Genomic DNA, 12,087 nt, shown 5'->3' on the forward strand with positions numbered 1-12,087 from the left:
AACAAGTTAGGCTAAATGTTTAAACATCACATATAAAACTACATACAATAAGTATTATGAGATACTTGTTTATACCTAAGTAACACCAGTGGCAGCTACAGTCTATAAAAACCTCCTGTTGTATGTGAACAAGAACATGAACATGGACCCTAAAAACTTTCATTTATTAAGACACAAAACTCTTTGAGGTTTAGCAAAAAATCTTACTGTTCATGTTTTAACTCAGCTCAAATTTCAATAGCTTTTCTAATAATGATTTTTAGGAATTTGTTAAATTTTTCTAATTGGAGCTTTCAATTTCAGAATCAATTTTGGAGAAATGAAAAAGAATTAGTTTCTTACACAGAAAGAGTACTCTTAAATACCCACAAAATTTCCCACATACAGAACTTATAGAAACATTTAATCTATTCAACAGCTGTTTTCCATTTTTGACAATTTTTGGATCAGTTGTAATTCAGAAATTACAATTTTTGAGTTCTAGAAATCTTGATTTAGACTGGTGAGCAATAATTCAGCATACTAGTCTTTTTTTCTTAATTCTTTTTGCTGTTATTGGGAATTATTGGTCAACTTTCTTAGCAGGTCAGCAAAGCAAGGACTTATCTGTAGATGACAAAACCTAATATGGTTATGGCTAATCAATAGTAATAACCACCACACACACATGTTGAAGGTTTGATTGGAAAATTCCTGAACCAGTGCAAGTTAACGTCAGTTAAAAGTTAGAAGGAATGTTGGACCAATAGGAAATAGTTCAAAATGCCATGCTTAAAAGTTTCAGATGTAGCATCAAAACTAAGTTACTAGATCTTCCTTTATTGTTTCTCAGTTGAAAAATAATTGGAGTGATCCATTAGCAATCTTTTCTCAGCTTTACTTCTGCTGGTCAAATATACTTAGAATAATTAACATGTGCTCAAACCGGTCATAAGCTAGCCTTGGTACAGGGTTCTAGGCTTACTCTGTTCAACCCCTTTGAAAGACTAAGATCACATTGCTATTTAGTAGAATTATCATTCATAAAATATCTCGTAGTGACTCACCAGCTTGTTTCCATCTTGAGAACAAATCCACCAAGCCTGATCCAATATCATAAGGTTTTAAAATATTTCATTGTGTCTTGTTCTCTACACCAAAGCAAAATTCCGTTTCCCTCAAATTTTCTACAAATTATCACACTCTCTCAAGATAGCCTTTATTGTGTCTTTCTCCTTCTGGCACAACCAGAGATGATGCTTTAAGACAAAACTATTTTTCCCCTCTTCAAAAAATTATGAAAGCTTACTGTCATTCTAGCCTCTTTCTAGTTTTTCAGCCTATGTTAAAACTTTTAACTCAATTCTTAGGGTGATTTTCATCTTGTAGCTGAGAGTACACTCAATTCTATCACGTGGAGTCACCGTGCTAAAATGCTACAATTTACTGACTGAATATGACACACATTTTAAATTGAGCAAGGCCTACAATAATGTGAAAGGCACCAGTTAAAAAGGTAAACCTTAATTCAGCCTGTAGGTAAGCATATGGATTTAAAAGGAATAAGTTAGCTATCAAAATAATTTTGTTGAGTAAAAATTATAATGACAAGGTATGAATAGCAACGATAGCCATCAGATAAAACAATAAGAATAGCCTTTTTGATGCCTGGACAATCTCCGTGCAGTGATTTGATCTGATTTCAATTGCTAAGTGATCACTAATGTACAACGGGCTGCCACACAGCTCGCCTCCTAGAGCTCAAACCTGTAAGGACAACATCAAAAGTCAGAGGGTAGTGGCCTTGTTCTCTGCCTGTCTCTGTGCTAGCCGCCGTCGCCTCCCGCTGCTTGCCAGCCTTGGGCCCGCCGCCTCCCAAATAGCGATCACCATGCCTTCAATCAAGTTGCAGAGTTCTGATGGAGAGATATTTGAAGTCGATGTGGAAATTGCCAAGCAATCTGTGACCATCAAGACCATGTTGGAAGATTTGGGAATGGATGATGAAGGAGATGATGATCCAGTTCCATTACCAAATGTTAATGCAGCAATATTTAAAAAGGTCAGTCAGTGGTGCACCCACCACAAGGATGACCCTCCTCCTCCTGAGGATGATGAGAACAAAGAGAAAAGAACAGATGATATCCCAGTTTGGGACCAAGAGTTCCTGAAAGTTGACCAGGGAACACTTTTTGAACTTACTTTGGCTGCAAACTACTTAGACATTAAAGGTTTGCTTGACGTTACATGCAAGACCGTTGCCAATATGGTCAAGGGGAAAACTCCTGAGGAGATTCGCAAGACCTTCAATATCAAAAACGACTTTACTGAAGAGGAGGAAGCCCAGGTGCGCAAAGAGAACCAGTGGTGTGAAGAGAAGTGAGACGCCCTGCCCGACACTGTAACACTGTGAGGATCATTCCAAGTACTAGTTGCACTGCTCTGTTTATAATTGTTAATATTAGACAAAACAGTAGGCAAATGGCAGCAGCAAATCTATTGTATTGGCAGAATATTGCTCTCATTGCATGTGGAGTATGGATTCTAAAATGTATAGCTGAGATTCTCCTGGTGTGATCAAAAGTTTTGTTTTTCTCTTAATAAACTGAACTGTGGGTTCTCTATAGAAAGTGGTATTTTGGGCTTTCCCTCTTTTTGTAAAGTGATTACTGCCTAGTTTGCTGTCTAGTTAACTTGAGCAAACTTTTAAAATTAGGCAGTGTAAATAAAACAACATGCAAAGTTTGCAGAAGTAGACTTAACAAAAGTATTATCTTTATTCATGTACTGGGCACCGGAAAGGGGATAGTTAAGGTACATAGTCTGCATGGGATTATTAGGATCGTTACCGGCCCCCTAGAGTTGAGGAATACCCCTGGTCTTGGTTAGCTGTATGTAGCAAGACTCCCTTAACTGAATCTGAGGACTCTGTTGTTTTTAATCCTCAGCTTTGAATATTTTAGCCAGATACTCAGCTATCACCCAGTTTGTTTTTGCCATGCGAAATGTAACTAGACAGTTTGTTAGCTTTTTAATTAAAACAGACACTTAAACAAACAAACAAAAAAGTCAGAGGGATGATGGCTAGCTCTTTTTCAGTTCACTCACTGCTTAAAGCACAAAGAGAATTCGAAACTATTCTCACCTTCCACGTGTAAAGGATTGTAAGTTTTCTTAAACAATGTGTGCTGTAAATGTTAACCTTTTATTTTTGTTGTTAGGAACCATCAATTTTGTTCTAACTCTTAGCTTTTCTGTTTACGACAGACGTGACCACCGCTCCATCATGTGCCATCTTCACAATGATGCTAGAGCCACCGTGTCACTCCGTCTCAGTAAGGTCCTTCCTCTTTTTCATAGACTCCCAACTTTTCCAAGCCTACGCCCTTTTCCAGAAATAGCTCTCTCCCGATAACCTGTCCAGCGTACACGAGACTCAGTTACTATTATTCTCTCTTCTAAGGAACCTGTGGCTACAATTCTTCCAGCACAGATTCGTTGGTTCTTCTTGCACTCCCGGTGCTTTCAATATTCATCACCAACACCAAACTTCTAATGCAACCATTGGTCTGTGGTTTTCCTTGTTCATTGCCCAATTTTTACATCCAGAGGAGGCAACTGAAAACACCCGGACTTTGGGCAGCACACCTTTGTCCTCAACGCGCTCTCCAACACTTAAAGAGGGCTGATGAGGCAGATGCGCCCCATGCCATCGATTATTTGGTTTCCCGACTGCTGTTTCTTTCCATAAGCATTTATTGTAGATCCAAACAAAATGAATTCCTTGACACTTTCAATCTTTTCTCTGTTTATCACAATGTGGACTCTCTGTCCAGTTGTGAGGATTTGGGGTTTAATTACAGAGAGTTGTAATCCACACTGAAGGCTGCAGTCTTTAATTTTCATCAGCAATTGCTTTAAGGCTCTGTGCTTTCAGCAAGCAAGCTAGTGTCGTCAGCACATCATGGGTTTGAAAAACCTCCCTCCATCCTTGATGCGGAATACTTCTTCCCACAGTCGAGCGCCTCTGAATATTTGCTCAGAATACAGATAGATGAACAGATGGACAGTACATAGTCCCGCAGCACCGTTCCCAATTTTAAACCTGAAGTAGTCCCTCCCTTCGTTCAAACTGTCCTTAATCTACCAACAGGGTTCTCATGAATACAATCGAGTGTGCGGAATTCCAATTCTACTCAGTGTGATCTCAGTTTCTCATGATCTGCACAATTGGATGCCTGCTCATAGTCAATATAAGATAGGCCATCATCTGGCTGGTATTCTCTGCTTTCAGTCAAGACCCGACTGTCGTTTCCAATGATATCCCTCATGCTTTGCTGAATCTATGTTGAATTTCTGTTGTTGGACTGCTGTAACCGCTGTTGAATTATATTCAGTAAAATTTTACTTGCATGTGATATCAGTGATATTTCAATAATTTCTGTATTCTTGTGGGTCACTTTTTTTTTAATGACCCAGGTATTTGTCTTCCAAATTTGTTGGCGTAAAAAGTGTTTCAGTATTTCAAGATTACTGAAACATTTCAATTGGTATTCCATCAATATTTGGAAGATTGGTTTTTACTAATGTCTTCAGTAAAACATGGACTTCTTTCTTCAGAGCCATTGATTCATGATCATAGGCTGCCTCTTGAAAAAGTTGAATGTCAATCAATTATTTTTGGTACCGTGACGCTGCACGCATTTCCTCTTCTTTTGACTCGTCCTGCACATTTTGCTTATGGAATCCCTCCGTATTTCACCCCCAGGCTTGACATTTTCTTCATGTCCGCCAACTTAGCTTATGTTGACCATGTTCTTCCCTTTTGGCTTTCTAACCTCAGGCCTTTGCAAATTTCATTAGAATACTTGGCTTTGTTTTCTTGAGCTGCCCTGTGAAATGTTCAGTTTAGGTCATCATTTTTTCATTTGTTTTAATGATCCTACATTCACAAGCATGTTTCAGAGTCTCCCCTGACATCAATTTTGGTCTTTTCTTTCTTTCCTGTCTTTTTAATAACCTTTCATGACTCTGCTTTCTTCATATATGATATTCTTTTTAAAAAATCATTTTATTGGGGGATTGTACAATGCTTATGCATACATACATCCATTGTGTCAAGCACATCTGCACATTTCTTTTTTTAAATCTTTATTTATTTATTTATTAACATTTTATTAGGGGCTCATACAACTCTTATCACAATCCATATATATGCATACATCAATTGTATAAAGCACATCTGTACATTCCCTGCCGTAATCATTTTCAAAGCATCTGCTCTCCACTTAAGCCCTTTGCATCAGGTCCTCTTTTTTCCCCTCCCTCCCCGCTCCCCCTTCCCTCATGAGCCCTTGATAATTTATAAATTATTATTTCGTCATATCTTGCCCTATCCGGCGTCTCCCTTCACCCCTTTTTCTGATGTCTGTCCCCCAGGGAGGAGGTCACATGTAGATCCTTGTAATTGGTTCCCCCTTTCCAACCCACTCATCCTCTACTCTCCCAGTATCGCCCCTCACCCCCGGTCCTGAAGGTATCATTCACCCTGGATTCCCTGTGCCTCCAGCTCCTATATGCACCAGTGTACAACCTCTGCTCTATCCAGACTTGCAAGGTAGAATTCGGATCATGGGGGTCGGGGTGGGGGGGAGGAAGCATTTAGGAACCAGAGGAAAGCTGTATTCTTCATCAGTGCTATGTTGCACCCTGACTGACTCATCTCCTCCCCTAGACCCCTCTGGGAGGGGATCTCCAGTGGTCAATAAATGGGCTTTGGGTCTCCACTCTGCACTTCCCCCTTCATTCACTAAGTTTTTTTTTTTTGATGATGCCTTATTCCTGATCCCTTTGACACCTCATGATCACACAGGCTGGTGTGCTTCTTCCATGTGGGCTTTGTTGCTTTTGAGCTAGATGGCCGCTTGTTCACCTTCAAGCCTTTAAGACCCCAGACACTATCTCTTTTGATAGCTGGGCACCATCAGCTTTCTTCGCCACATTTGCTTATGCACCCATTTGTCCTCAGCGATCGTATCATGAAGGTGTGTAGCCAATGATAGCACATTTGCACATTTGTTGCCATCGTCATTCTCAAAATACCTGCTTTCCACTTGAGCCCCTGACATCAGCTCCTCATTTTTCCCCTCCCTCACCATTCCCTCCCTCATGAACCCTTGATGATGTACAAATCATTATTATTTTATCATATCTTGCACTGTCCACATGCGTGATATTCTTGATGTCATCACACAACTCATTAGGTCTTTGGTCCTTAGTATGCAGTTAATCATATCTGTTCTTGAGACATTCTCTAAATTAAGGTGGTTGTATTTTGGCTTTCATGGACTTGTTTTTATTTTCTTCAGCTTTAACCAGAACTTGCATGTGAGCAAATAGTGGCATAGTTCACAGTTGGCCCCTGACATTTTTATTGGCTGATGATATTGAGTTTCTCCCCACCGATATAATCAGTTTTATCCCTGCATATTCAATCTGGCAAAGCTCCATTTATAGACATTGTTATTGAAACAAGGTATTTGCAATGATGAAGTCATTGGCCTTGCAAAATTCTATCATGATTTATGGCTTTATTTCTATCACTAAGACCTTATATTCTAACTGTTTCTCTCTCCTATTTGTTTTCGGCTTTTGTATTCCAATTGCCAATTATTATGACTGCACTTTGACTGAAATTTTTTTCCAGGTTAGAGTGAAGAAGTTGGTAGAATTCTTCAATATACTCAATATGCTTCCAGTGATTGGTATGTAAATGGGAATATTAGCTGTATCACTTAGTCTTCATTATAGACATAGAGATATTATGACAGGTAGCATTGTATTTCAAGGTAGCTCTTGTAATATGTTTTGGACAGTGATGCTTATCCAGTCTTTTTGGATTTGTCTTTCTTAGCATAGCAAACTATATTAGTACCAGACCAAAGTTCCTAAAACCACGACAGATCACAAAAGCCATAAAATACAGTTATTGGATTTGCTTTATACAATTGATGTATGGATTGTGATAAGAATTGTATAAGTCCCTAATAAAATGTAAAAAAAGAAAAGGAAAGAAAGAAAAGAAAATGATTAGGGCAAAGAATGTACAGATGTGCTTTATACAATTGATGTATGTATATATGTGGACTGTGATGAGAGTTGTATGAGCCCCTAATAAAACGTTTAAAAAAAATACAGTTATTGTGTAAAAGACAGTGAATATATGAAACGAACTCTACAATCAGTTGTCTTGATGTCTGTTTTCTAGATTATTGCCTCTATCAATCTTATGCAATGACTAAGAAATCTGAAGCTGTCAAATCAGCTCCGAGCAGCGTTCAAATAATCATAGCATTCTTGTTTCAAACCTTGAGAAACAAAACCAAAAACCCCTTGTCATCTAGTTGGTTTTGAAGCATGCTAATTCTAGGGACTAGAGTAGAACTTTCCTGTAGGGTTTCCAAAAGGGTAAATCCTCCTGGGAGCAGACCACAATATCTTTGTCCCTTGGAGTGGCTGACGGGTTTGAATCGCAATCTCCCAGTTGATGTCCAAGTATTTGAATCACTATGTCACCAGGGTGCCTGCTGAATAAAAATAAGACATACAAATCTATCTTAGAGAGATTAATAAGATATCCAGTGAAGGTTATTCAGATATTATTTGTTTTTACTGTGATAAAACAAAATGTTTATCATTGTTACATTCTTCACATATACAGTTAAAGTGTCATTGTCTATATCATTTTGTCCAACCACCACCGTTACCTGTTTCTAAGAGTATAACTTTTAAAAATCATATTAAATCATAAAATCATTCTTAGGAAGCCCCTTAGAATGCTGCCAAATTGCAGCATTCAACATTATTAGGCCAAAAAATGGCTTTCCTCCCACAAAGATGTCCATTACATACTTTCCAGGGTTTGTGACTATTTCCTTGGAAATAGGACTTTATATCTATGATTAAATTAAAGAAGTTGAAATGAGAAGATTGCTGTTGCTAAGTACTATCAAGTTGTTGTTTGACTTATAGAAGCTTTATGAGCCATAGAACGAAATGCTGTCTGATCCCGCAGCATCCTTGCTGTTGTTGTTCTGCTTGAGCCCCTTGTTGCAGCCACTGTGTCATTTAATCTCATTGAGGGTCTCCCTCTTTTTCATTGTCCCTCTGCTTTGCCAAGCATGACATCCTCTTCCAGCAATTGGTCTATCCTGATAAGATGTCCAAAGTTCATGAAATGAAGTCTCTCCATCCTCACTTCTGAGGAGCATTCTGGCTGTACGTCTTCTGAGACAGATTTGTTTGTTCTCTTTGGAAATTCATGATTGTAGCAGGTAGACATTATGTCAACTTACACCTGTGTGAAAGGGGTGGAATCCAACCTATCAATCAGATCCCAGCCTGATGACACCTCTTTGAAGCTGTGGCCTTTTATAAGAGATGATGAGAACTTCCGTCCTATTTCTGGCACTTCGCCTGCCTGTTTGCTGGGATTCTGTGTCTACCTACAAGGAGACCCCATGGGCTGCTGACCCTGCGAGCAAACTTGGGAGTTATTGGCACTCTGCTATGTTCCCAGTCACTTGGATCCATACAACCTTACATGCCTCCACCAGCCTGTGATCCCCTGCTTGCTACCTCACCTTTGTGCATCATTACTCTGCGCCCCTAGCATTGGACCCATGACCTTCAGTTGGACTGGGCTGCAATGCTCTCTGGATGCAAAATTACTTCTTGATGTAAAGTTCTCTTTTCTACATATATGAGTGTCACTGGATTTCTTTCTCTAGGCAACCCAGCTTAACGTAATGTAGTTTCAATATTCTTTGCCAGCACCATAATTCAAATGTATCGATTCTTCATTATCTTTCTTATTCAGTGTCCAACGTTCACTTGCATATGGCATGATTGACAGTACCATGGCTGGGTCAGGGCAGCTCAGTCCTCAAAGTAGCATCTTTGCTTTTCAACACTATAAAGAGATCTTGTACAGCAGATTTACCCAATTGCCATGCATTATTTGATCTCTTAACTATTGCTCTCATGAACATTCATTGTGGATCCAAACAAAATGAAATTCTTGACAACTTTGATTATTCCTCCATCTATCGTATGAGGATTTGTTTTTCTTTCCATTGAGTGGTAATTCATATTGAAGGCTTCAAGTGTTTCAAGTCCCCCTCACTTTTAGCAAGCAAATTTATGTCATCTGCTAATAAGCCTTCCTCCAAGTCGGATGCTTCTTCTTTTTCATATAGATCAGCATTGATTTAATAAATTGCCCTCTGGGTTCTATTTTTGCAGTGTCCTATGGATTTTTGTATGTTGTATGTTTTGTTTTCATTTGTTTGCCAAAATCATTAAAATTGCATGCTTTCTTTTCTTCAATTACCCAGTGGTTTTAAAATAAAGTGTTGTCCAGTTTCATGTTGTTGAATTTTTGGTTTGAGCCATCTAATATTGACTTCTAATTTTATAGCTTTGTGATCTGAAAAGATATTTGTAGTATTGCAGTGTTTTAAATCTTATTGATGCTTTGTGGTCTAATATAACATCTCTTCTGGAATATTCTTCATGTGTACTGGCAACTCACGCATACTATGCTGTTGTTGGTGACGTGCTCTGGATAAGTCTAAGTGACCAAATTAATTAATTGGGTTGTGCAGTTCTCTATCTTTGTTGACTTTCTTTCCAGTTGATATGTTTTTCCTTGAGATTGATGTATTAAAGTCTTCTATTACTACAGTATTAACTATTTTGTGTTTATTCTCTATAAGAGTGCAATTAGTCTATTTTGAAGTTCTTTCATTGAGTGCATAAATGTTTATTATAGCTATGTCTTCTTGTTCAGTTTTGGCTTTCATCATTGTGTAATGTCCTTCTTTGTCATGAAAGCTTTTAATTTAATGTCTGTTTTTATCAGACAGTATATTATCAGTATTGTAACGCTTTCTTTTTCTAGACTACTGTCAGCTTGATATATTTTTAATCCTTTGTTTCTCAGTCTGTTTTTGTGTTTGTGCCAGAGGTGTGTTTCTTGTAAGCAGCATATTGATGGGTGATGTTTTCTTATCCATTCCCCTAGTAGCTGTTTCTTAGCTGGTGAGTTTAATCTCCATTTACATGCAATGCTGCTATTGATTGATATGATTTTATTTATTTAATTTTTGCTTTATATTTTTCCTCACACTATATTAACCTTTAATGCACCAGTTAAACAACAAATTAAACATCACATTTATGTATTTTTAAGATTAATTATTTCACAAAAACTTTATTAAACATGTTAGCACACAACTGGCAAATTCATCAAAGAATGTTTTAAAAAATCAAAACTTCCAAATTGATGAGCTTCTTGTTTACTTAGAGACAGGCCAAATTCAAAGACATCTAGACAATCATAGGAGTACTTAAGTCACTATTGCTCATGATGAATTTATCTAGCTGCCACAGAATGGGCGTAGAGCTCCCTTTTCATAGTTGTATAAATTTCTGGATGCAAAATTACTTCTTGATGTAAAGTTATTTTTTTATGTATCTATAAGTGTCACTATCATCTGGAGATCCAGATATATTGTCTGCCATATCCCTGTGTGTGTGTGCATAAGAAAGCTTTATATACCAGAGCAATTGAATACTGAGAAAACATCCCAGCGTAGACCAGATCAAGTCCATAAGTCTGATATTAGCCCATATATCCAATACTGATCTATAAAATCCTCTTCAGACTCACGAAACACATGCAATGATGCTGAATTCACGATGATCACAGGCCCGTGGGTGGAAACTCTTGTGGATGCAGTGGCATTGCAAACATCTCAGTCTCCACCTGGCTTCTCCAGCTCTGAGGCTCTGGCTGCCATCAGCCTGTCTCCATGTGGATTGTCAACAAGAATGTCTCGCAGGGACTAAGCTTGTATCCTGCCTCCAGTGAGCTTCTTATTTCCTTAGTACCTCTTTATGAGGTCATCAAGCTGTGACCTGATTACAGGCTAAACTCCACCCCTTCAATCTTTAAAAAAAATCATTTTATTGGTGGCTTGTACAACTCTTATCACAATCCATATATCCATCCATTGTGTCAAGCACGTTTGTACATTTGTTGCCATCATCATTTTGTTTCTATGTGAGCCCTTGGTATCAGCAATTCGTTTATTCCCCTCCCTCTCCTACCCTTCCTCCCTCATGAACCCTGGATAATTTATCATTTTGTTTTCATGTCTGACACTGACCGATGTCTTCCTTCACCCACTTTTCTGTTGTCCATCCCCTTGGGGAGAGGTTATAGGTAGATCATTGTCATTGGTTCTCCCTTTCTTTCCCCTCCTGGTATGGGTACTCTCAATATTTGTCCTGAGGGGCTTATCTGTCCTGGACTCCCTATTTTTCCAGCTCTTATCTGTGCCCATGTAAATGCTCTGGGCTCGCCTAATTTGTAAGGTAGAATTGGGATTATGATTTTGGGGGAGAGGAAGTATTAAAAAACTAGAGGAAAGTTATATGTTGGTACTGTACTTAACCCTGACTGACGCATCTCCTCCCTGCTACCCTTCTGTAAGGGGATGTTCAATTGCCTACAGATGGGCCTTTATATTAGCATATTTAAATTTTACGATTCTGTCCTCAGTTTCTAAAGACTTCTTTTGAGGACACACTTTGTTTTCCAGAATGCTTATTTCCCAAATTATGCTATCTTGTCTCAGTCTTCCCTCTAATGCCAAACTCCTACAGTAAGTCAAACGCCCTATATTTGTTGCTCAGCAGTTGTGACTGTGCTTTATTCTGAATATTTCTCAGTCCCAAGAAATATGTTTTAATCATTTTATTGGCATATAAGTCACACATTATAGAATTTATTAACTCAATAATATTCAGAAGAGTTGTGAAATCATCACCGCAATCAACTTTGAACATTTTCTTCTTTCTTGTAGTCATTGTTTTTAGGTACCTTTCCCCTCAACCTAGAATTGTAGAGATCATCAAGGAGAGCATAGGCATAGCGCTAAGGACCCTCATTCAGGACACAAACACACTACTAAATGCAATGGGAAAAGCCCACACACCTAGCAGAAGACAAATTGGGTCACTGATGCCTTCTAAAAATAAGAC

At 38.4% G+C, this 12,087-nt stretch overlaps 1 pseudogene; it reads left to right on the forward strand.

The window, feature by feature from the left end:
• Positions 1-1,687: 1,687 nt before the first annotated feature.
• On the forward strand, positions 1,688-2,609 carry LOC142448148 (S-phase kinase-associated protein 1 pseudogene; annotated as a pseudogene).
• The last annotated feature ends 9,478 nt before the right edge of the window (positions 2,610-12,087 follow it).

Source organism: Tenrec ecaudatus, chromosome 5, assembly GCF_050624435.1.
Source record: "Tenrec ecaudatus isolate mTenEca1 chromosome 5, mTenEca1.hap1, whole genome shotgun sequence".
Lineage (NCBI taxonomy): Eukaryota > Metazoa > Chordata > Mammalia > Afrosoricida > Tenrecidae > Tenrec > Tenrec ecaudatus.